Genomic DNA, 27,046 nt, shown 5'->3' with positions numbered 1-27,046 from the left:
GTCAGATTTATATGTTCATGCCATGTTCATATTGTTCTAGCTGTATCATGTCATGTTGTTCATGCCATGTCATCCTGATGATCACATGATAATTCCTGCTTAACCTGTAATTGCCATGTTGTTGTATGTCTTGAATGCTTCTAGTTATTGTGAGCTTGCAAGTACATTCAATGTACTGACCTGGCATGTCATGCTAGTTTGCAGGTCATGCCATGATTGCTTGATTGCTTGTCATGGTTTCCATTCATGCGAGCTAGGATAAGCGTTCCAGCCAGAGTCCCTGCGGAGTGGAGTTCACCACCGTTGTCGTTGTTACGCTGCTAGAAGTTTTTCCGCTGCTTCGAGTTGTTCCGCTGCTTGCATAGAGCAACTGAGGATGGCATAGTGTCGCCATGCCGATGTTATTCATTGTAATATCGGAGACCTTGTATTCATACTGTGTAATAATAGAAAGCCGGTTTGTTCTATGCTAAGAAGTGTCGTATTCCAGAAGACTTCTCCTCGATCTCTGGGCTAGAATACGGGGCGTTCCGGTTTCTATGAGCCGGGGTGCCACAGCTTCCTAAGCATGGACATGAGTTGTCATTTGATAATGGGATCAAATCATTACGAGAATTTGTGATGGACAAGACCCATCTGTTAGCTTAGCATAATGATCGTTCGGTTTTATTGCTATTGCTTTTTCATGTCAAATACATATTCCTTCGACTACAAGATTATGCAACTCCTGGATACAGGAGGAATACCTTGTGTGCTATCAAATGTCACAACATAACTGGGTGATCATAAAAATGCTCTACAGGTATCTCTGAAGGTGTTTGTTGAGTTGGCATAGATCGAGATTAGGATTTGTCACTCCAAGTATCGGAGAGGTATCTCTGGGCCCTCTCGGTAATACACATCATAAGCTTGCAAGCAAATGACTAAGGAGTTAGTCACGAGGCGATGTATTACGAAATGATTATAGATACTTGCCAGTAACGAGATTGAACTAGGTATAGAGATACCGATGATCGAATCTCGGGCAAGTAACATACCGAAGGACAAAGGGAATTACGTATGTTATCATAACGGTTCGACCGATAAAGATCTTCGTAGAATATGTAGGAGCCAATATGGTCATCCAGTTTCCACTATTGGTTATTGACCAGAGAGGTGTCTCGGTCATGTCTACATAGTTCTTGAACCCGTAGGGTCCACACGCTTAACGTTCGTTGACGATATAGTATTATATGAGTTATGTGATTTGGTGACCGAATGTTGTTCGGAGTTCCGGATGAGGTCACAGACATGACAAGGAGTCTCGAAATGGTTGATAGGTAAAGATTAATATATAGGATGATGGTATTCGGACACCGGAAGTGTTTCAGAGGGTATCGGGTACTTATCGGGTCACCGGAAAGGAGTTTCGGGCACCCCCAGCAAAGATATGGGCCTTATGGGCTAAGAGAGGGATTGCATGAGCCACAAGGGACTAGTGCGCCCCATAGCAGGCCGGACTAGGAGGAGAAGGAAAGAGGGGATGGAAAGGAAAGTGTGGAGTAGGACTCCCCATTCCTTCCCTCTCCCCCCTCTTTCCTTCCCCTTGGGAAAACATGGCACGGGGGCGCAGGGCAAGGCAGGGCCCCTAGGGGCCGCGTCCATCCCTAGGGTGCACCTGGATTCCTCCCCTCCCGTCCCACCTATATATATGTGGGGAGGGGGCGCCACAAAAGGACACACAACATTGTCTCAGCCGTGTGTGGCGCCCCCGTCCACCGTTTACTCCCTCGGTCGTATTTTCGTAGTGCTTAGGAGAAGCCCTGCGGAGGTCACATTACCATCACCGTCACCACGTCATCATGCTGTCGAAACTCATCTACTACCTCGCCGTCTTGCTGGACCAAGAAGGCGTAGGACGTCCCCGAGATGAACATGTGTAGAACACGGAGGTGTCGTGCGTTCAGTACTAGATCGGTTCGAGCGCGAAGAAAGTTCGACTACATCAACCGAGTTGTGAAACGCTTCCACTTACGGTCTACGAGGCTATGTAGACATAATCTCCCCCTTGTTGCTATGCATATCCATGGATAGATCATTCCGTGGGCGTAGAATTTTTTTTGTTTTCCATGCAACGTTTCCCAACAGTGGCATCATGAGCCAGGTATATGCGTAGATGATATGCACGAATAGAACACAAAGAGTTGTGGGCGGCGATAGTCAAACTGCTTACCACCAACGTCTTATTTTGATTCGGCGGTATTGCCGGATGAAGTGGCCCGGACCATCCTTGCATGTCCACGCACATGAGACCGGTTCCACCGACTGACATGCAAGTAGTTTGCATAAAGGTGACTAGCGGGTGTCTGTTTCTCCTACTTTAGTTGAATCGAATTTGACTATGGCCGGTCCTTGAATAAGGTTAAAACAGCAAACTTGATGAATCACCGTTGTGGTTTTTGCCATAGGTAAGAACGGTTCTTGCTAGAAACCCGTAGCAGCCACGTAAAACTTGCAACAACAAAGTAGAGGATGTCTAACTTGTTTTTGTAGGGTATGTTGTGATGTGATATGTTCAAGACATGATGCGATATACATTATTGTATGAGATGATCATGTTTTGTAAGATATCAGGCAACCGGCAGGAGCCTTATGGTTGTCTCTTTACTGTATGAAATGCAAACGCCATGTAATTATTTTACTTTATCGCTATGAGTTAGCAATAGTTGTAGAAGCAATAGTTGGCGATACGACCATGACACAACGATGGAGATCAAGGTGTCGAGCCGGTGACGATGGAGATCATAACGATGCTTTGGAGATGGAGATCAAAAGCACAAGATGATGATGGCCATATCATGTCACATATTTTGATTGCATGTGATGTTTATCTTATATGCATCTCATTTTTCTTAGAACGAAGGTAGCATTATAAGATGATCCCTTCACTAAATTTCAAGGTAAAGTTTTTCTCCCTGAGTATGCACCGTTGCTATAGTTTGTCATTTTGAGACACCACATGATGATCGGGTGTGATAGACTCTACGTTCACATACAACGGGTGTAAGCCAGTTTTACACATGCAGAATACTTGGGTTAAACTTGACGAGCCTAGCATGTATAGACACGGCCTCAAAACACTAGAGACCGAAAGGTCGAACATGAACCATATAGTAGATATGATCAACATAGAGATATTCACCATTGATGACTACCCCATCTCACGTGATGATCGGACATGGGTTAGTTGATTTGGATCACATATCACTTAGATGACTTGAGGGATGTCTATTTAAGTGGGAGTTCTTAGTAATTTGATTAATTGAACTTAACTTGTCAAGAACTTAGTCTTATAGTTTTGCATATCTATGTTGTAGATCAATGGTCCGAGCTACCGTTCCCCTGAATTTTAATGTGTTCCTAGAGAAAGCTAAGTTGAAAGTTGATGGTAGCAACTACACGGACCGGGTCCATAACTTGAGGATTATCCTCATTGCTGCACAGAAGAATTATGTCCTTGATGCACTACTAGGTGAAAGGCCTGCTACAGGAGCAGATGCTGATGTTTTGAACGTTTGGCAAGCTTGATCTGATGACTACTCGATAGTTCAGTGTGTCATGCTTTACGACTTAGAACCTGGACTTCAAAGACGTTTCGAACGTACGGAGCATATGAGATGTTCCAAGAGTTGAAGTTAATATTTCAAGTAAATGCCTGGGTTGATAGATATGAAGTATCCAACAAGTTCTATAGCTGCAAGATGGAGGAGCGCAGTTCTGTCAGTGAACACATACTCAAAATGTCTAGGTATTATAATCACTTGACTCAGCTGGGAGTTGATCTTCTAGTTGATTGTGTCATTGATAGAGTTCTTCAATCACTACCACCAAGCTAAAAAGGCTTCGTGATGAACTATAATATGCAATGGATGAATAAAACAATTCCCGAGCTCTTCGCAATGCTTAAGGTCGCGGAGGTAGAAATCAAGAAGGAGCATCAAGTGTTGATGGTTAACAAGACCACCAGTTTCAAGAAAAAGGGCAAGGGAAAGAAAGGGAACTTCAAAAAGAATGGAAAGCAAGTTGCCACTCCCGGGAAGAAGCCCAAAGCTAGATCCAAGCCTGAAACTGAGTACTTCTACTGCAAAGGGACTGATCACTGGAAACGGAACTGCCCAAATACTTGGTCGTACCTTTCTAATGCTCGTAGTAGTGCCTGGGTATTTGATACTGGTTCGATTGCTCATATTTATAACTCAAACCAGGAGCTATGGATTAAACTAAGATTGGCAAAGGACGAGGTGATGATGTGCGTCGGGAATGGTTCCAAGGTCGATGTGATCGCCGTCGGCATGCTACCTCTACATCTACCTTTAGGATTAGTTTTAGACCTGAATAATTGTTATTTGGTGCCAGCATTGAGCGTGAACATTATATCTGGATCTTCTTTAGTGTGGGACGGTTATTCATTTAAATCGGAGAATAATGGTTGTTCTATTTATATGAGTAATATCTTTTGTGGTCATGCACCCTTGAAGAGTGGTCTGTTCTTGTTGAATCTCGATTGTAGTGATACACATATTCATAATATTGATGCCAAAAGATGCAAAATTGATCATGATAGTGCAACATATTTGTGGAACTGCCATTTAGGTCATATTGGTGTAAAGCGCATGAAGAAACTCCATACAGATGGACTTTTGGAATCACTTGATTATGAATCATTTGATACTCGCGAACCATGCCTCATGGGAAAGATGACTAAAACTCCATTCTCCGGAACAATAGAGCGAGCTAATGACTTACTGGAAATAATACATACCGATGTATGCGGTCTCAGGAGTATTGAGGCACACGGGCGGGTATCGTTATTTTTTTACCTTCACAGATGATTTGAGCAGATATGGGTATATCTACTTAATGAAACACAAGTCTGAAACATTTGAAAAGTTCAAAGAATTTTAGAGTGAAGTAGAGAATCATCGTAACAAGAAAATAAAGTTTCTATGATCTGATCGCAGAGGCGAATATATGAGTTACGAGTTTGGCCTTCATTTAAAACAATGTGGAATTGTTTCGCAACTCACGCCACCTGGAACACCACAACATAATGGTGTGTCCGAACGTCGTAACCATACTTTATTAGATATGGTGCGATCTATGATGTCTCTTACCGATTTACCACTATGATTTTCGGGTTATGCATTAGAGACAACTAAATTCACGTTAAATAGGGCACCGTGTAAATCCGTTGAGATGACACCTTATGACCTGTGGTTTGGCAAGAAACCTAAGTTGTCGTTTCTTAAAGTTTGGGGTTGCAACACTTATGTCAAAAGGCTTCATCCTGATAAGTTCGAGCCTAGATTGGAGAAGTGTGTCTTCATAGGATACCCTAAGGAAACAATTGGGTACACCTTCTACCACAGATCTGAAGGCAAGATCTTTGTTGCCAAGAATGGAACCTTTCTAGATAAGGAGTTTCTCTCGAAAGAAGTGAGTGGGAGGAAAGTAGAACTTGATGAGGTAATCGTACCTTCTCTCGAATTGGAAAGTAGCACATCAGAGAAATTTGTTCCCGTGATGCCTGCACAACCTAGAGAGGAAGCAAATGATAATGATCATGAAACTTCAGATCAAGTTGCTACTGAACCTCGTAGGTCAACCAGAGCACGAGCCGCACCAGAGTGGTACAGTAATCCCGTTATGGAAGTCATGTTATTAGACCAAGGCGAACCTACGAACTATGAAGAAGCTATGATGAGCCCAGATTCAGACAGATGACTTGAGTCCATGAAATCTGAGATAGGATCCATGTATGAGAACAAAGTGTGGACTTTGGTGGACTTGCCCGATGATCGGCAAGCCATTGAAAATAAATGGATCTTCAAGAAGATGACTGGCGCTGATGGTAATGTTACTGTCTACAAAGCTCGACTTGTCGCAAAAGGTTTTTGACAAGTTCAAGGGGTTGACTACGATGAGACTTTCTCACCCGTAGTGATGCTTAAGTCCGTCTGAATCATGTTAGCAACTGCCGCATTGTATGATTATGAAATCTGGCAAATGAACGTCAAAATTGCATTCCTTAATGGATTTCTTAAATAAGAGTTGTATATGATGCAACCAGAAGGTTTTGTCGATCCTAAACACTTCAAAGAAAAGACACATCCATGACATTTTGGGCCGAACAAATTTTTTCTGTCATGCTTATGACACTTCTATGACGATAATTGTGATAAAACCTGGTATCATCATAGATGTGGTGGGCTCCTACTTCTATGACAAAAATCATGACAGAAAATGGGCTTTTCGTCCTGGACGGGCCAGAGACGCAGCTACATGACATTCTTTGGGTCATCCATGACGAAAAAAATGTGGTAGAAGCGAGGGCGAGGAAAATATCGGGGAGTTCCCAGTTACGGTGGGTTGTCGGGGCCAAGCGATACACGAAGAGGTTTGCGTGTTTCTCTCATACATGTACGCGTGTGTGTGTGAGGTGTTGCGCTCTAACTGAACTTGAGCGAGGCGTTGGGCTCTAACTGAACCCGAGAAATTGCACTAGCTATGTTACCGAACCTCGATTGATCCCTTGCTGTTAACTGAACCCGAGTGATTTCTTCGCTACTGCTGCTAATTGAAGCCGATCGAAGCTGCCTCTTGATGAACAGTCCCTGGTGGGGGTTAGACGAATAGTTCCCGGTGGGGGTTGGATGAACGGGATCACGTGGTAGTAGAGGTTGTTGCCACTGGATTAACATGACCCCGATCGAGGAGGTGGGGGTGGATGAACAGTAGCCGATGGAGGGACCCCGTGGAGGGCTGGTTGAACAGGACCCCGTGGAGACTGGATGAATAGGACCCCATGGAGGGCTGGTTGAACAGTAGCCGGTGGAGGGCTGGATGAACAGTAGTGTCGGCATCCTGGGAACGGGGGTCCCCAGACTTGCCTGCCTGCGGCTCACGGCATGGCTGGGCTGGCAGGTCTATACGGCCCATCTTCATCGACAAGGCATTCAAGACCCTCGCGAGGGGCCAAGCCTCGTGAGGCGGACGATGCAAGACCTCCTCAGGAGCGGCCTCGCTAGGCAGGCTCGCGAGGGGCAGAGAGATCAAGGCAGGGCAAACCTTGTGAGGTCCTCATGACGTGAGCCATGACGATCGAGACCAGGCGGGTGCCAGCGCGCGCAGTGTCCTTGTTTCCTCTTTGGTGCCAAGGGGGCAAGCGCAGGCGCGGAGTACCGAGGCATCAGGAAAAGGTTTCCATATTGGTGCAGCAAGACCAAGACCAGAAGGATGGCAGGACGGAGGTCACCATGGAGCCCAATACGGCGTCATGACCAGAGCCTTTGGTAAGCGAAGACCACCTTTTGTCAGGATAACTTGTACTAGTTGTCCCCTTTCAAATTGGCCGTTGTTGGCTCCCTTCCCGCTCAATATTTGGGGAGAGAACCAGGGCCTATATAAGTTGAACTAGCCACCACAGTGGAAGAAAGAGAGAAAGAGAGCACAAAAGGAAGAAAGAGAGCACAAGGGAGAGAAAGAGAGCACAAGAGGGGAAAAGAGAGCACAAGGGGGAAGAAGGGAGAAGAAAGAAGGGGACGAGAGACAAGAGAGGATCGACCTCATCACAAGTCCACCAAGCACAAGAACACCTCAACCTCAGGAAGCTGTTCTTCCCCTTGTAACCGTTCTTCATCGGCCCAAGAGGCAATCCACCACCATCACACTAGAGTAGGGTATTACACCACAACGGTGGCCCGAACCAGTATAAATCTTGTGTCTTTCTGTGTTGTGAGTTTGTTGAGTTCATATGCGAGATCTTAGAGAGCTAGGGCGTGGATCGATAGGGAGAAAACCTTCGTGCGCACCCCAGTGTTCGAACCTCAAGGGTTTGCCGGAACCCGTGATCTGCCATTTGGCGCGGCAGGTAGGGGTGTGCCGAAGCTTCCTTCCGTCGCTCCGCGGTCCGTTGCTTCACCGTCTCCATGGCAGACGCGGGCCGCGCTCGTGCCGAGTGCTGGGCTGCGCTCACCGCCCACGTTGCTTAGACGGCTCCCATCGGCGGGCCGCCTCATCGTTCCCCGTCGCCTGCCGCCAACGCCGCCACCGGCCCGGCGGGGAACGAGCAGCAAGCATCCTTGCTGCATCCCTTGGTGCGGCGGGACGGCCGCACCACCACTCCAACGCTGACCCTGGCCGGTTCTTCTTCCCATGCATGTCGCCCTCCCATGGATGCACGGGTTGCGCTCCTCATGGCACATGAGCTCCTGCGCTACCGTCCGGTCGACGACCTCTACGAGGACTGGCTCGACCGCATCGCTGAGCTTCTTCGCGCCGCAGGGGGCTCCCCTGCGCCGTCCCTCTCTCTGCCTCGCCCTCCGCCAACTACGGGCGATGTAGCTCACGGAGCGCCTCCACCACCTCAGCCCCAAGACCGCGGCTCCATGACGCGACCCGCCGCGTCCTGCACCCGCGCGTGAAGAGAGAAGCTGTCAAGAAGTCATGACCAAGCTCCACCCCCAAGGCGGGTCCCGGTGACCACAGCTGGCTGCCACGCCTTCACCCCCGAGCTACGTAGTGTCTCCTGGCCGGGCAGGTTCAAGCCAGATATGCCTCCTCGCTATGACGGCACCCCTGACCCCTAAGAGTTCTTGCAACTCTATGAGCTGAGCATCGAAGCGGCCAACAACGACGAGAAGGTCATGGCGAACTGGTTTCCCATGGCTCTCAAGGAAGGCGCCCGCTCCTGGCTCCTGAACCTGCCTCTGGGCTCAATCTCCTCCTGGGACGAAATGCGCATCCGCTTCATCGCCAACTTCCAGGGCACTCGCGACCGCCCCCCGGTCGCGGGTGACCTGCGCCGCATCAAGCAACAACCAGGAGAGACCCTACAGAAGTACATTCAGCGCTTCAACAGCGCACGGATCAAGATCCCCAAGGTGATCGACGAAGCCATCATCTCTGCGTTCTCCGATGGCGTCCGCGACGTCAAGATGAAGGAGGAGCTCGCCATCCATGAAGAGTTGTGCACAACCCTGGAGCTGTTCAACATCGCAACCAAGTGTGCTAGAGATGAGGAGGGGCGCCTCTCCCTCCTCGAGCTTCCTGCTGTGGACCCAGAGGAGAAGAAGGCCAAGGACGTGAAGAGCAAGGGAGCAGCCATGCTCGCAGCGGAACCAGACACCAAGCGTGGCAGAGACCAACCAGAGTCATCCAAGGGCAGCCGTCCGTTCTGTGCCTTCCACAACCTGAACACCCACAACACCAGCGATTGTCAAGAGCTCAGAGCCATTCTCGAAGGGCGCTTCAGTCGACGCCCTGACCGCGGCGACCGGGGCTATGGCCGAGGAGGAGGGCATGGTGGCAGACGCTGGGACGACCGTGGTCCGTGCCAGGTGTGGCGCGATCGGCCTCGCGAGGACTGCTGGCAGGATCAGCCTCGCGAGGGCGCCTGGAGGGATCAGCCTCGTGAGGATCGTCCTCAAGGCAACGTCGGGCTCCCTCCGCTGCGACCACCGCCAAGAAGGAATGACGAACACCATCAGAGCGAGGGGCTGGGGGCTTCCAGGAACCACGTGATACCGCCTGCACCTTGGGCGGAGCCCAGGCCCCAGCCTCGCAGCGTATCTTCAAGCAGTTTGCTCATGAAGTGAATGCAGTCCTCCCCAAGCTCGAAGCCACGCACCCGCTCGGATGGTCCCAGTGCCCCATTACATTCAACTCGGTAGACCAGCTCAAGTACGCAGCTACTGCTGGCACCCTCCCGATGCTCTGCTCCCCAGTAATCAGCAATGTGCAAGTTACCAAGACCCTCATCAACGACGGCGTGGGGCTCAACGTCCTGTCTGTCGACACGTTCGACAACCTCCAAGTGTCGTATGACCAGCTTCAGCCCACCAAGCCTTTCTCAGGAGTGACCGACGGTTCCACCACACCGATAGGGCAGGCCCGCCTCCCTGTCACCTTCGGTGAACGCAAGAACTACCGCACCGAGCTCATTGACTTCGACATCGCACACATCCGTCTGCCGTACAACGCCATCCTCGGGTATCCAGCCCTGGCCAAGTTCATGGCAGTGACCTATCACAGCTACAATGTCCTCAAGATGCCGGGAAGTAGCGGGATCGTCACGGTCCCATGTGAAGAGAAAGATGCGGTGTGCGCCCTCGAGCATGCTTTCCAAGCTGCAGCGATCGACGACCCCGACAGCAAGGGCGAGGGTCCTCCTGAGGCCGTCCCGAAGAAGGATCAGCTGCGACACGTAGGACCTCAGGAGGGTGACGCCACGGCCGGAGTCTCGTCAGGATTAGCGCCCGCTCCAGGGGCGTCTCCCTCCATCGCATAGGAAGGCGCGCCCAGTGCCCTTCTCGGGCAGGGTTTGGGGGCTTTCTTCTGGAAGGCCACAGACTTTGCCCACATCATGAGGGAGGCGCTCGGACACCACTTGGAGGCGTGCTTCGCAGCATGTTTCCCTCAGGAGGGAACATGGCAAGGATCGCCCACCATTTAGGAGTTCATCCCCAAGACCACCCAGGAGTTGCAAGACGCAAGGGCCATGCGCGGCGACCGCCGCTCACGAGATGCAGCTTCCCATCCAGGTGAACCCGAGCTGCGTGTTTGCATCGATGTTCCGTGGCTCAACAGGGCCGCGTCTCGGGAGCTTTTCTGGCCCTCGCGCGTGGGACACTGCGAGGGCCCACCATACGTTCGCATGCCCTTTGGCCTGCCAAGTGTATCGTCCACCTACCAATGCAACTTGCGGCGAATCCTAGCAGGTCATGAAGCCAGGCACCACGCTGTCCTGATGGAGATGGAGACGGTCCTCAAGGAACCACCTGAGCCCCCAGAGCCTCCCGAGGCTCAGAGCTCCGGAGGATCGTGAGGAGCAACCCCTTCGTCGTACACCTTCAGCTGCTTCAACTTGTTGGAAATATGCCCTAGAGGCAATAATAAATTAGTTATTATTATATTTCCTTGTTCATGATAATCGTTTATTACCCATGCTAGAATTTTATTGATAGGAAACTCAGATACATGTGTGGATACATAGACAACACCATGTCCCTAGTAAGCCTCTAGTTGACTAGCTCGTTGATCAATAGATGGTTACGGTTTCCTGACCATGGACATTGGATGTCATTGATAACGGGATCACATCATTAGGAGAATGATGTGATGGACAAGACCCAATCCTAAGCCTAGCACAAGATCATGTAGTTCGTATGCTAAAGCTTTTCTAATGTCAAGTATCATTTCCTTAGACCATGAGATTGTGCAACTCCCGGATACCGTAGGAGTGCTTTGGGTGTGCCAAACGTCACAACGTAACTGGGTGGCTATAAAGGTACATTACAGGTATCTCCGAAAGTGCCTGTTGGGTTGGCACGAATCGAGACTGGGATTTGTCACTCCGTGTAAATGGAGAGGTATCTCTGGGCCCACTCGGTAGGACATCATCATAATGTGCACAATGTGTTCAAGGAGTTGATCACGGGATGATGTGTTACGGAACGAGTAAAGAGACTTGCCGGTAACGAGATTGAACAAGGTATCGGGATACCGAAGATCGAATCTCGGGCAAGTATCGTACCGATAGACAAAGGGAATTGTATACGGGATTGATTAAGTCCTTGACATCGTGGTTCATCCGATGAGATCATCGTGGAGCATGTGGGAGCCAACATGGGTATCCAGATCCCGCTGATGGTTATTGACCGGAGAGTCATCTTGGTCATGTCTGCATGTCTCCCGAACCCGTAGGGTCTACACACTTAAGGTTCGGTGACGCTAGGGTTATAGAGATATAAGTATGCGGTAACCCGAAAGTTGTTCGGAGTCCCGGATGAGATCCCGGACGTCACGAGGAGTTCCGGAATGGTCTGGAGGTAAAGAATTATATATAGGAAGTGCTATTTCGGCTATCGGGACAAGTTTCGGGGTCACCGGTATTGTACCGGGACCACCGGAAGGGTCCCGGGGGTCCACCGGGTGGGGCCACCTGCCCTGGGGGGCCACATGGGCTGTAGGGGGTGCGCCTTGGCCTATATGGGCCAAGGGCACCAGCCCCAAGAGGCCCATGCGCCAAGAGATAAGGGAAAGGAAGAGTCCTAAAGGGGGAAGGCACCTACGAGGTGCCTTGGGGAGGATGGACTCCTCCCTGGCCGCACCCTTCCTTGGAGGAAGGGCCAAAGCTGCGTCCCCCCTCTCCCTTGGCCCTATATATAGTGGGGGGAAGGGAGGGCAGCAACACCTAAGCCCTGGCGCCTCCCTCTTCCTCCCATGACACATCTCCCTCCTCCCGCAGCGCTTGGCGAAGCCCTGTTGGAATCCCGCTACTTCCACCACCACCCCGTCGTGCTGCTGGATCTCCATCAACCTCTCCTTCCCCCTTGCTGGATCAAGAAGGAGGAGACGTCGCTGCTCCGTACGTGTGTTGAACGCGGAGGTGCCGTCCGTTCGGCGCTAGGATCATCGGTGATTTGGATCACGACGAGTACGACTCCATCAACCCCGTTCTCTTGAACGCTTCCGCGCGCGATCTACAAGGGTATGTAGATCCACTCCTCCCTCGTTGCGAGATGACTCATTAGATTGATCTTGGTGACACGTAGGAAATTTTTTGAATTATTGCTACGTTCCCCAACACAACTCTCCTTCGTCAACATGACCAGGTGACATCTTTCCAAGTCATTCAGCTGGGAGCGCCCCTTAGGCTGCATCATTCCTAGGCCTGCGTGGGTCCGTCCCTGTGGCATGTATCCCTTTTCTTATGTCTTTAGCTTACCTTGTTGGGGGCGCCCCTTGGGCTGCATCATCCCCAAGTCGGTCGGGCCTGACCCAGTGGCACGTATCTCTCATGCACTTGCTTAAGCCTGCTACTCTCATGTTCAATCTATCTATGATTACCACCTACTCAATCGTCACCTCCCACCGGGCCTCAGCATGTTGGCATGGAGCTGGTGCATGGGTCCGTCCCTACCATGTTGATAACCTGAGCAGTCGAGCTCTGGCTCGTGGCACGCCCGTGCACGTCACCTCACCAGGCCCTCAGTGCCTTCACCCCCTCGCGGAGCAACCAACGGCAGGCTGGCAACCATAATGGTAGATTGTGTTCTTCCTTGTACTGGCTTGCAGGGATCTCACGAGGATAGCACCAGGCGGCACCGCGAGCTCCCACCTCTTCCAGGTAATCCGCTTGCACGTTAAAAGGGGGGCTCCTGAGCATCGCGACTCAAGAGCTCTTACTGGCTCTCCAGCCCTCACCCCCTGGCCTTGACCACGGCACACGACCTGGCATACCAGCAGCGGTTGAGATCGCTCGAGGGCCGGGACCTGAGGACGTAGAGCACAAAGGAGAGCATTGAAGGGGGAGGACTCGTATGAGCCTGTTCTAGCTACGCTGCGGATGATCACGCACCGGTCTAGCGCATCACGAAGAATCGACCCCGGACTACCAAGATAAGTCACGAGCTCAGATCAGCTAATCGTTGGGATCTAGGGGATACGTTCGCCACGGCCCTGTTGCGGCAACGTCGCCTCCCTTTCTTATCTTACCATAGCTGCTTGAGCGCTGAAGGGGACCCCCTGAGCATCACGCCTCAGAGGCTCTTACTGGACCTCGGGCCGCTCACCTCCTGGCCTTGACCACGGCACGCGACCTGGCATACCAGCGATAGCTGAAGCTTGCCTGGGGACCGGGACCTGTCAGTGTAGAGAAACAAGCTATCGCGAGGTTAGAAAGGGAAGACCGAGCCTAAACAGGACCTGCACTAACAAGGCTTCCTTAATTGGGATAATATCAACAAAGACATTGCAAACCCTTTACACGCCCCCATGGGGCACTTCTTGGTTCCTCGCAGGGAACAAAAGACGCGAACCTAGGAGAATCCTATCTACACACTGCACGGTCGACGCCATCATCAACCGTGGGCCGCGGGAGGCCGGCGCCAACCCCATCCAGATCAGCGGCAGCGGCGGTCGGACGTTGCGGCCTTGCTCCGGGCGCGGCGAGAGCTCGGGGGCACGTACCTGTCGTCGCTCGTTTCTAGAGTCTCGTAGAGATCGGGAGAACTGCTGGACTCCCAAAAATCGCTGCTGCTGGAGCAGCCCCGAGCGGGGCGCGCCTCGTCCTGGCGCTCTCCTTCGGGGCAGCACTCCAAGCGGCGACCCTCCGTGTCGAAGACCTTGAAGAACAGCGAGGAGGCGCCATCGTACTCGAAGTGCATCGCGAGGACGCCCTCCGCACGGCAAACCCGCGCGACCTCGCCCCAGCCGTGGGTCATGAAGATCTTGCCGGTGGCGGCTGCTTCAACCTCTGCTCTGGTCACCGGAGCATCGCAGTCAGCATGCTGCAACCAGAGCTCGAGAGGCCCCCTCGGTGGCATCACATCGGAGAAGAAGCGCGGGAAGCAGATCCAGGAGCTTCGGGGCATCGCCGCCCACAGCACGAGCTCGCGTGAGGAGTCCGCGGCATGGACTCCAGGAGCGATAGCACTCGTCGCCGGGATGCGGCGAGCTTGGCCGCGGTGCGCGCGCCGATGCCCGTCGCTCCTTCCTCCCGAGCCCTGGCTTGGGTGTACAAGGGCAGTGGGTACCCAGGAGGAAGCAGCTCGTACCAAGGCCTCTCCACCACTTGCATCTCCGCAGCATCGCGGCGGTGGGTCGACCTCTTCTTCGGCGGGAGCAGCGCCGGCACGTCGAGAGGAACCTTTCCCTTCTCTTCAGCAGAAAACCTATGGGTCGGCGCCATTGGAGCTGTTGCTGGCAGTGGAGCGGAGGAAGAAGGAGCAAGTGGAATGGGAGGAGATGAGCAAGGGGGGCTCTGTCCCTCCCCATTTATAGCAGGAGAAGGCCAACCAGCACCCCCACGATCACAGGTAATGATGGCTTCCCTTGCATGTCGCAGGGACTTGTCAAGTCGGACAGTTGCCGAGGCAACGTGGGGAAGCGGAGACGCCCATTTCCAATCAACCGCCATGCGTCAACCGAGGCCGCGGGCTTTGGGGGCCCGCGGCGCTCTGTGCTTGACCTTTTGGCTTCGCCTCGAAGCAAAGCCCGGGCGCGCCTTGGGCCCGGGGGCTACTGTCGGCGTCCTGGTAAGGGGGGTCCCCAGACTTGGCTGCCTGCGGCTCACGGCGTGACTGGGCTAGTAGGTCTATACGGCCCATCTTCATCGACAAGGCATTCAAGACCCTCGCGAGGGGCCAAGCCTCGCGAGGCGGACGACGCAAGACCTCCTCAGGAGCGGCCTCGCCAGGCAGGCTCACGAGGGGCGGAGAGATCAAGGCAGGGCAAACCTCGCGAGATCCTTGTGACGTGACCCATGACGATCGAGACCATGTGGGCGCCAGGCGGGCACAAGCGCGCGCAGTGTCCTTGTTTCCTCTTTGGTGCCAAGGGGGCAAGCACAGGTGCGGAGTACCGAGGCATCAGGCAAATGTTTCCATATTGGTGCAGCAAGACCAAGACTAGAAGGACGGTAGGACGAAGGTCACCATGGAGCCTAAGACGACATCACCACCAGAGCCTTTGGCAGGTTGAGGGAGTCCTGGATTAGGGGGTATCCAGACAGCCGGATTATATCCTTTGGCCGGACTGTTGGAGTATGAAGATACAAGATTGAAGACTTCGTCCCGTGTCCGGATGGGACTCTCCTTGGCGTGGAAGGCAAGCTTGGCAGTACGGATATGTAGATCTCCTTCCTTGTAACCGACTCTGTGTAACCCTAGCCCCCTCCGGTGTCTATATAAACCGGAGGGTTTAGTCCGTAGGACCAACAACAACAATCATACCATAGGCTAGCTTCTAGGGTTTAGCCTCTCTGATCTCATGGTAGATCAACTCTTGTACTACTCATATTATCAAGAACAATCAAGCAGGACGTAGGGTATTACCTCCATGAAGAGAGCTCGAACCTGGGTAAACATCGTGTCCCCTGCCTCTTGTTACCATCCGCATAGACGCACAGTTCGGGACCCCCTACCCGAGATCCGCCGGTTTTGACACCGACATTGGTGCGTTCATTGAGAGTTCCTCTGTGTCGTCCTCGTAAGGCTTGATGGCTCCTTCGATCATCGATAGCGATACAGTCCAGGGTGAGACTTTTCTCCCCGGATAGATCTTTGTATTTGGCGGCTTCGCACTGCGGGCCAACTCACTTGGCCATCTGGAGCAGATCGAGAGTTACGCCCCTGGCCACCAGGTCAGGTTTGGAAGCTTAAACTACACGACCAACATCCGCGGAGACTTGATCTTCGACAGATTCGAGCCCCTACCGAGTGTGCCGCACGGTCACGATGAGCATGATTTAGCTCTACCATCGGACAGTGTTCGGGAGACCGCACCGGCAACCGCTCCGACCCTCAATTCGGAGCCAATTGCACCATCCATGGACGGGTGGATAGACCCCTCCACGGAGGCTGCATTCTCAGCGGCGATCGAGCCGAGTATCGACCTTACCCTTCATGAGAGCCGTGACACCAAACTGCCGGATTCTTCCCCGGCCACGGACTCCGAACCGCCTGCGCCCGTGCCTATCGAATCCGACTGGGCGCCGATCATGGAGTTCACCTCCGCGGATATCTTTCAGCACTCGCCCTTCGGCGACATACTAAACTCATTAAGGTCTCTCTCCTTGTCAGGAGAGTCCTAGCCGAACTATGTCCGGCAGGATTGGGATGCAGATGACGAAGAAATTCGCCTCCCACCCACCACCCACTTAGTAGCCACTGTCGACGATTTGACCGACATGCTCGACTTCGACTCTGAAGACATCGACGGTATGGACGACGATGCAAGAGACGAACAAGAACCACTGCCCACAGGGCACTGGACAGCCACCTCATCATATGATATATATATATATATATGGTGGACACACCCAAAGAAGGCAATGGCGACGGGACAGCGGAGGATGACCCCTCCACGAAGCAACCCAAGCGCTGACGTCAGCGGCGCCACTCTAAGTCTCGCCAAGGCAAAAGCGGTGATACCGGCACAGGATATAATATCACTCCGGACAGTGCCGAAGATGACAACAATCCCCTCCAGCAAGATTTAGAGCAGGAGGATGGAGAAGCCAGCCCTCCCGAGAGAGCGGCAGATGGAGAGACGGAGGATGATAATTACATGCCTCCCCCCGAAGACGAGGCAAGCCTCGACGATGACGAATTTGTCGTGCCTGAGGATCCCGTCGAGCAAGAGCGCTTCAAGCGCCGGCTTATAGCCACAGCAAATAGCCTTAAGAAAAAGCAACGGCAGCTTCAAGCTGACCAAGATTTGCTAGCTGATAGATGGACTGAAGTCCTTGCGACCGAGGAATATAAACTCGAACGCCCCTCCAAGAGTTACCCAAAGCGTAGGTTGCTACCCCGACTAGAGGAGGAAGCACTAAAACCTACATCTCCTGCGTATGACGCGGCTGATCGTCCACCTCGTGGCCGCGACAGAGAGGCATTTCAGCCAAAACCTCAGCCCGCACCCCGACGCCACTCAAATAAAAATGTCAAGGCACGGGGAAATACGCCCGACCTGCGATACGTATTGGAGGACAAAGCAAAACACGCAAGATTGATCTACGGATCACGAGGGCGCGCCACTACACGAGATGATAACTGTCACGCCGGATATAGTAAAAGTAAATCTGGCCGGGCCGAACACAGCAGACAAGACTCATTTGAGCTACGTCACGATATAGCCCAGTACAGAGGCGCCGCACACCCCTATGCTTCACAAACGAAGTAATGGATCACCAAATCCCAGAGGGTTTCAAACCCGTAAATATCGAATCATACGACGGTACAACAGATCCTGCGGTATGGATCGAGGACTTCCTCCTGCATATCTACATGGCCCGCGGTGATGATCTACACGCCATCAAATACCTCCCACTCAAACTCAAAGGACCATTTCGGCATTGGCTCAACAGCCTACCAGCAGAATCCATTGGCTGTTGGGAAGATCTGGAAGCCGCATTCCTCGACAACTTCCAGGGCACTTATGTGCGACCACCAGATGCCAATGACTTGAGCCACATAATTCAGCAGCCAGAGGAATCGGCCAGGCAATTCTGGACACGGTTCCTGACAAAGAACAATCAAATCGTCGACTGTCCGGATGCAGAGGCCCTAGAAGCTTTTAAGCACAACATCTGCGATGAGTGGCTTGCCCGGCACCTTGGCCAGGAAAAGCCGAAATCTATGGCAGCCCTCACGACACTCATGACCCGCTTTTGCGCGGGAGAGGACAGCTGGCTGGCTCGCAGCAATAACATATCAAAGAACCATGGTACTTCGGATACCAAGATAGCAATGGCAGGTCACATCGCAACAAACACAAGCGACACATCAACAGTGACAATACCGAGGATACGGTAGTCAACGCCGGATTCAGAGGCTCTAAACCCGGTCAGCGGAAAAAGCCATTCAAAAGAAGCACTCTGGGCCCGTCCAGTTTGGACCATATACTCGATCGCTCGTGTCAAATACACGGCACCCCCGACAAGCCAGCCAACCACACCAACAGGGAATGTTGGGTGTTCAAGCAGGCCGTCAAGTTAAATGCTGAAAACAAAGATAAGGGGTTACATAGTGATGACGAGGAGGAGCCCTGGCCACCGAACACCGGAGGACAGAAGAGGTTCCCCCCACAAGTGCGGACGGTGAACATGATATACGTAACCCACATCCCCAAGAGGGAGCGGAAGCATGCGCTAAGGGACGTATATGCGTTGGAGCCAGTCGCCCCAAAGTTCAACCCATGGTTCTCCTGTCCATCACCTTCGATCGCAGGGACCACCCCACCAGTATCCATCATGGCGGATTCGCCGCACTGGTCCTAGACCCAATCATCGACGGATTTCACCTCACTCGAGTCCTTATGGACGGCGGCAGCAGCCTGAACCTGCTTTATTAGGACACTATGCGCAAAATGGGTATAGACCCCTCAAGGATCAAACCCACAAAAACGACCTTCAAGGCGTCATACTAGGTGTAGAGGCCCATTGCACAGGCTCAGTCACACTGGAAGTGGTCTTCGGATCCCCGGATAACTTCCGAAGCGAGGAGTTAATCTTCGATATTGTCAGGACCCCGATCCTAAGTCACACCGATCTAGCATGTAACACTTCATATCACTTTGCGGTCTCACGCACGGTATTCCCACGGGTGCCACCTTACCTGGCCTGGGGCCGTTTGAGCCATTTGGCTCACATATATGATAGTGTCGCTAGCATCCATATGACAGAGAACCCGGGCCGACATGGCTAGTCGTGAACCCAAAGAGGCACTAACCTATGGGAACAGGCATACATGAATCACATCGAGCATGTCGGTCATCAACGAGTGAATCCGGGTTGTATCACTGGGCTGACAGGACTCCAGGGAACCCGGGCTGTAGCAGGCTAGGCAGGACTCCGGATGTCACCGCGTGACATTTCCCCGAAGGGACAGACATAGGAACGAAGTGAAACACATGCCGGCCAGTCAAGTGTCTTGAGCAGTAGTGCTGGGCTAACTGGACTCCGGTGAACCGGGCTGTAGCGGACTACTATGGCTCATAGAAGCACTAGACTATATTTCCCCATAAGAGAGGCTGCCAAGGATAAACAACTAGATTGTCGGATCCCACACATACCAAGCATTTCAGTCATACACACAATATGCTCGATATGTGCAAATACAACATGGCATCACAACATAACTCTATGACTCAAGTATTTATTCATTAGGCTCCGAGGAGCGAGATATTACAAACATGGATCTCATGACCCAACAATCATAGCATACAAATCAAAGCACATGCGGAAGCTTAACACGTCTGAGTACAGACATCTACAAATGAAAAAGGCTAAGAAGCCTGACTATCTACCAGATCCTGTCGAGGGCACAAGATCGTAGCTGAGGTATCAAGCTAAACGTCGGAGTCCACGTGGAACTACTAGTGAGACTGAAGTCTCTCTGCAAAACATAAATTAAGCAAACATGAGTACAAATGTACCCAGCAAGACTTACATCAGAACTATCTACATATGCATCGGTATCAATAAAGGGGGTGGTGGAGTTTAACTGCAGCAAGCCAGCTTTGACTCAGTGGCTAACCTGAACTACGACTGCAAGCAACTCTTTTGAGGTGGCGCACACGAGTCCACATATTCACCATTCAATACACCACTATGGATCCGCTCCCGTCTCCCTACGAGAAGGCCATCCATAGCACTCACACTTATCTTGCGCATTTTAGAGTATCCACTTTCACTTGTCTATGAACTGTTATAGGCAACCCAGAAGTCCATTACCGCGGACATGGCTATTCGAATAGATGATGTTAACCCTGCAGGGGTGTACTTCTTCACACACGCTCTCACCACTTACCGCCGTTTACACGACATGTACTCGGCAACCTTCAAGCGGAAGCCCAATGAGGGTGTCGGCCACAGCCTACCTAAACACTCAAGTCTCTAGTCCAGGTTTATCGCCTATCCAGGTTCCTTCCACAGGGAGTCCGGCCGAGGTTTCCACATACGGCCCCGAACGATGTGAACAGGGTTCTCGAGACACCAAACGGGCGCCCGGTACACCATGCCACGGTGTATCTACCGCATCATAGCCCACCCCTAGGGTCAGCGCTACGCACGGCCGCCAACACATAACCTACAAACACCAGAAACTAGTTGCAACTCCTGGACAGAGTACTAGGGTGATTAAGAAGCTGAGAGGGTCCATTGGTTTCGGGCCCAATGCGTGGTAGTAACTGTTTCATGGATCACAAACACAGAACTCAGTTCCTGAGGACGGCTTTAATGAGAAACCCACCATGTACTCCTACATGGCCTCTCACCGCTACCTTTACCAAATCGTGTTCACACACTTAGCTCTCAACAGTAGGACATGTTTACACACCTCCGATTCATCCTCGATGAATCAGACCTGACTCGACTCTAAGCAGTAGCAGGCATGACAAACAAACATGAATGAGTAGGCACATCAGGGCTCAAACAACTCCTACTCATGCTAGTGGGTTTCATCTATTTACTGTGGCAATGACAGGTCATGCAGAGGAAAAGGGTTCAACTACCGCAGCATGTAACAGTTGAATCGTTGTTGTCCTAATGCAGTAAAAGAGAGCAAGAGCGAGAGAGTGGGATTGTATCGGAATGAACAAGGGGGTTTTGCTTGCCTGGCACTTCTGAAGATATCATTGGGTCTTCATCAGTGTCAACGATCACAGCGTCGGTACAACGTCTATCGAGAGGGGACAACCACCAGCAATAGAGAAGAACACAATCAATGCATATGCGACAATATGATGCATGATCATGACATGGCAATATGCTGTGATTTGAGCTAATGCATCTAGTTATGATTTAAATGAAGTTGGTTTGAATACAAGATTCAAATTCCAACTCCATATATGATTATTTAAATGCCCTTTATTTTTTTGTCCAAAATAGAGGACAAACATTGTTCAAACATGCATGAAAATGGTACAGATGGATTCCTTGAATTTTTCTGATAATTTTTCATATATAATTTATCTTATTTGGAGTTACGGTTTAATTTTTATGATTTTTGGAAGTTTAGGGGATTTTCTGAAAATAAATAAATCATTTAGATTTATTTAAAATACAGAAAAGCATTACTGCGTCAGCCTTGCATCATGCTGACATCATCTGGTCAACAGACGCGGTCCAGGTCAAACCTGACCAGTGGGACCCACTGGCCAGTAGTTAGTTAACTAACTAAAGTTAGTTAGTGTTAAACTAATACTAATCCTAGTTAATTAGTGGCCTGGGGCCCACACATCAGTGACCCGGGGAGTCAAACTGGGCCCACCCAGTCAATAGTCAGCGGGGTCAAACCCACCGGTGACTCGACGCCGACAAGGCCCGAGACGGTGGCGCAGCTCAGAAAACGCCCACAGGGCATGGGCGAGGCCGTTCTTGGGCTCGTTGGAGAGCTCTTGCAGGCGCACATCCAGTGGGGGTGGAGGCCGGGTCTATCGTGGCCGGAGCCAACGACGGCGAGCTCCAAGGCGGCGGCCGAAGTTCGGCCATGTGCGGGGTTTGGGCTACGGCGTGCAATCGCGGGAACTGAGGCGCTAGCGAGGCACTACGCGATGCGGCAAGCATGTTGGGTAGCACGGGATGACCAAATGGTCGCTGGAGCGACGCCGGCGACAAGCTCGAGCGAAGACGAGCTTCGGCCATGGTGGAACTATGGCCTAGAGGGTGCAAACGCGTGGGAAAGAAGAGGGGAAAAGCGGCGGAGCTCACAGGGAGGTCGATGAGCAGATCAGTGGGCTCGGGGGCGACTGGAGTGAGGCGAATCGATGAACGGCGTCCGGCGGGTACCGAGGTTGAAGACGACCTGATGGCGGCGATGCAGGGCCTCCGGCGAAGCGTGGCTTGGTGGGGAGGGCGAAGGCGTCGCGGCGGAGCTTCTGGACATGTCGGAGAGGCGAGGGGGAGGCGGTGGCCGCGGTGGTGCACGTCGGTGGCGGCGGGCACGTTCGGGGAGAGATCAGAGAAGGGGGAGGAAGCCGTGGGAGAGTGAGAGGTCTAGGGGAAGGGCGGGGTGATGCATGTGGCGCTCGGGGTAGACTCCAGCGGCAGCAAGCAAGCAGGAGGTGGCCGGACGCGTGCTCGCGCGCGCCGGCCACGCGCTCGTCCTCCTGGCAAGGGGAAGACGACAGGGAGGAGCCCCTGGTGGGCTGGGCCGGCCAGCGACAGTGCTGGGCCGGTTGGTGGCGTCAGGTAAGTTTTCTCTTCTCTGTTTTATTTCTGTTTTGTTTTGTTTTGTTTTTATTTATACATTTTGCCACTGATTCAAAATTCAAAACAAATTCAAAACAGGGCAAAACCTTCTGAATATTTTTATGTCACCATTATGGACTTTTCCAGAGGCACATAAATAATTCCAGGGCCTTTTGAATTATATTCTATAAAAATGAATATAATCCAAAACTCAAATACTTATTGATTTAATTTCAAAGTCCCAAAATAATTCCTTCAAAAATGTTCACTATTTTTGGTTTGGTCTCAAAGCCTTGCTGAATTTATCAAACATTTATGAAGACATTTTGGAAGCAATGAATGCAATTTAAAGGGTTCTTGCCCTTCTTTTAAAATGATTTCTGAGGCTTTCAATTTCCTCATTTCAAGTTTCTTGAAAATAACAGGATGCATGATGCTCACTGATGCAACTATCTGCAACCAATGCTAGGGCTGTGACAACTCACCCCCACTAAACAAGAATCTCGTCCCGAGATTCAAGACGTGAGGTAAGAAGACAGAGGGGGCACAAGCTAACACGGTCTTCACGATCCAGGTTGCACTCCATAGGAACGTTGACACGATCACCATCTTTGTCTCGATGTCTTGCTCTGAGAACTCCATCCAACACGATAACGCAAAGAAAAGAAACTCTCGAAGAATCGATCTTCTCGAAGATCGAGCAACCGACGACCAACTCTCAGAATGAGACATAGCGACATATGTCGATATGAGACACGATACACACATCAAGAATGATGGAAATGAGCATATGACAAGGTTTAAATAAGTAGCGGAATTCCCACACCTAGGAGGGTGGTGAACGGTGTCAACGTAGCGAGGAGTTGGGTTGCCATGATACCACAACGAGACACCTTACAGAAGGTGACTTGCAGAGATATTCCCTTAAGTGGCAAAAAGAATTACTTTTGATCCATAGATCATTGAAACTCTTCATTCCAGCTTAAGGCAATTTACAACTGATCGTTTGAAATAGCTCGAGGAAATGGCATACTCGGACTAGGATGGATGATGTGGACTACCTTGTTGAAGACAACGCAAGGGATGATTTTGCTTGCGCGTGCTCTCAGGAACTTGAGCATTTCCATATTCATCAAGGTTCTACCAACATCCGTGTCGAGGATCCTGGCAACACATCTTACTACCTTGACAAATAGTGATGGACAATGCAGATGCATAGAAAGACACCCCTTTCTCAGATTTCACCTTAGCGAGGCCAAGGGAACGAAATCTGGATGGTCGACCGAGAGACATTTAGCACCCCGCTTCTAATGTTCTCCTTGATGTGCTAGCGCAACCCATTTGTAGATATGGTTTGATAACTAGAACATCAAGTAAAAGGTCGGACTTCGGAAGCTTAAGAATCCATAAGGAATAACTATGGAGGCAGATCCTGCGAGATCCTTATGGGGAGGTGACCAACTTCTTCAACCAAGATATTACAATAATAGACCTTCCGGCTAGGTGGGTTGGCCACGACATCCACGTTACCGGGTTACCGAGAGACCAATATTATAATTCTTGGGACACGTTCCAACCATCATATCTTCCTAAGATTCAGATCTGGTTGGTGTCAGGATATTCCAGACTCATTGAATCTAGAAAGAAAAGTGAAAGTTTGCAACACAAATCGACGAGATGACGTTGCGAGATTCTCAGGAAATGAACTACGATAGCAAGCTCCAGAACATGAGCTGGTCCTGCTAAACACATGTGAACATGCTGTCCTAGACAAGCATGACCACATAGTAGTCTTATAGTAAAACACTACCGAGTTCAAATTGGGAACCATCATCGAGGATAACGAAGTCCTAACATAGGTCATGACTAGCTCTTATGAAGGAACTCCTTCTTCTTGAACAAATCAATCAGTGGCTTGGTGTGCTAGGGATACGTATGGAATGAAGATGATCAGTCTATCAGACCATAGAATACTTTGCACGTGCATGACTGACGTGGGATGATTCCAGAGGAGGTAAAACAAGCCTTCTCAAATTCATGGCGGCAACTTGCATCAAGTGCACATGAATTAGAGGGACTCACTTCTTTCGTCCAAACATATGCTTCACGAACGGGTCATGAAGAAAATGCTTACACAAGTTTCCAACACTAGTGTAATGTTCAACCAAATCATGGAGGAGACCAAGATGTTGTCGATGGGCTCAACAACAATTCATCCAGGTTTCCGTATAAATGGAACTCCACAATCATGTGAACAAGGTGTTAGCATTAGTCAGACCCAAAAGATATAATGGTGTATGCTCAAGGAACAACCACGAGTAAGACAACATTACGATTGTTGTTGGTTCTGATTTGATTTGACGCTAGCCCATACTCAAATCAAGGATTGGTTAAGACAATAGCACCGACAGTTGGTCACGAGGATCAATCGATGAAGATGTCCTCTTTCTTCAACACACACACCAAAGATATCCCTTAACATGATCTAAGTCAGACAAGCTTTTATCTTCCAACTCTCCAAGTTATTGTTTAGCTTAACCAACTAGCTCAGGGGTATCCAACACAGATTCTTGGACAATGGGTGGTTTGGAGGAAAAACCAGCATGATCACGAACTCAACATAGCGGTCAGGTGACAACCTGGTAATACTTCCGAGAAGATATTCGGGACATCATGATCCAGCGATATGTTACTAAGCTCGAGAACAATCTTGCTTTTCAGAGCAAGACGATATGAATAAATAAGCAAGGGATTGAATAATCCTAACTCATTGATCGAAGAGTGCACCGGAAATAAGGACAAGGTAGCACGATCAATCCTAGAATAGTGTTTCGATAACCAACACACTAAGAATGATATTAGTGTCCATTAACTACCGAGCAACACGGTTGCTAGGAGTATTGATTTCACACATCATGGTTCACTTGCCGGCATTCCGGTTGCGACAACATGGAACCGAGGAATGAAAAATGATGGCAAGAAGTATCACCGCATCAAGAATTCATGAGAGATGGTGCAATTCTCATGACAATCCTGACATAAAGGGGGTAATACTCCAGGGTAGAACAGAGCAAAAGTTGGATGGGCATTTGATCTGCAGAACACAACTACTTTGACTCAATCCTGGATATGGATGACGTACTGGAGTTTGGTTTTTCCTAGTCATTCTGAAATAGGATGGCTTAACGGACCACAAGAATAATAAGCATCGATAACATGGATGCACAATTACTCCTGACTATCAATTGATAGACGATGGTCGGAATACAAATGAAGAGGGACAACTCAAGAGGACATATATCTTTCTGAGTTGTGGATGCATAGATTAACATGTCGAACCAAGTTCAACAGGTTTCTTCCAGATAACCCATGCAGAAAGGTAGAACTGGCAGAATCACAATTATGAATGGAGGACTCCTCAAGAGTACTCTGATTGTGATATTTTGGTTCAAAGAACTTCTGCCTTAATGGTTCATGGTATTTGGAAGAAAGAAATACCACGGACCTCGAGGACTGTCGCAAGGTTACTAATATCCTAAAGGAACGAGCAAACACTATCAACAGGAGGTAAGTAGGGTGAATCTCAGGTTCAAAAACCCAGGAATGGAATACCTACTACTAAATGGCATCACGGGATGCTTTCGAGAATGGTGGCCAGAATCATCACACCGGAAACACAAAACATGGCTAGATTACTAGGTGACTCCCTAAAACACCTAGGGTCATAATAATAGCTCCAACATATATGTCGAGGCAATAGAGTACCTCAACTGACCGGTAGTGTGATTAATCTGGCCCAAATGGACATCAGGAACAGGAGGAAGGGGTTTGCAAATGCATTGGACTACTTAGAAAGCTAGGATGACTCGGACAACATAACGGCTGTAAATGCTCAAAATTATTTGAGACATCCTGCAAAATAGTGGCATAACCACTCAACAACACAATATCAAGGTTCCGAGATCAACTGTCAACATACGGAAGTAGTAGGAACGGAACTGAGGCTTGAAACTATCAATTCTATAAGTCTATGGATTAGAAACACGTCATCCTGATAGATAGATGAGAATGCCTAGTTCTTAATCCCCGTAGAAAAGAAGAGGTTGACTCAGATCAGAAGGACCTAAGGTAAAGGAGTAAAAAGAGCCTTACATTCCCTTCCACAATCAATTCCCCTACATAACTAAAGCATTTCTAGACACAACTTCGACCAGTTTGGCTTGGTACGCCTACAGGCAGTCAGGCTCTGATACCAAAGCTGTCAGGACCCCGATCCTAAGTCACACCGATCTAGCATGTAACACTTCATATCAC

This window comes from Triticum urartu, chromosome 5, assembly GCF_003073215.2.
Source record: "Triticum urartu cultivar G1812 chromosome 5, Tu2.1, whole genome shotgun sequence".
Taxonomy (NCBI): Eukaryota; Viridiplantae; Streptophyta; class Magnoliopsida; order Poales; family Poaceae; genus Triticum; species Triticum urartu.
This window is presented reverse-complemented; position numbering follows the sequence as displayed.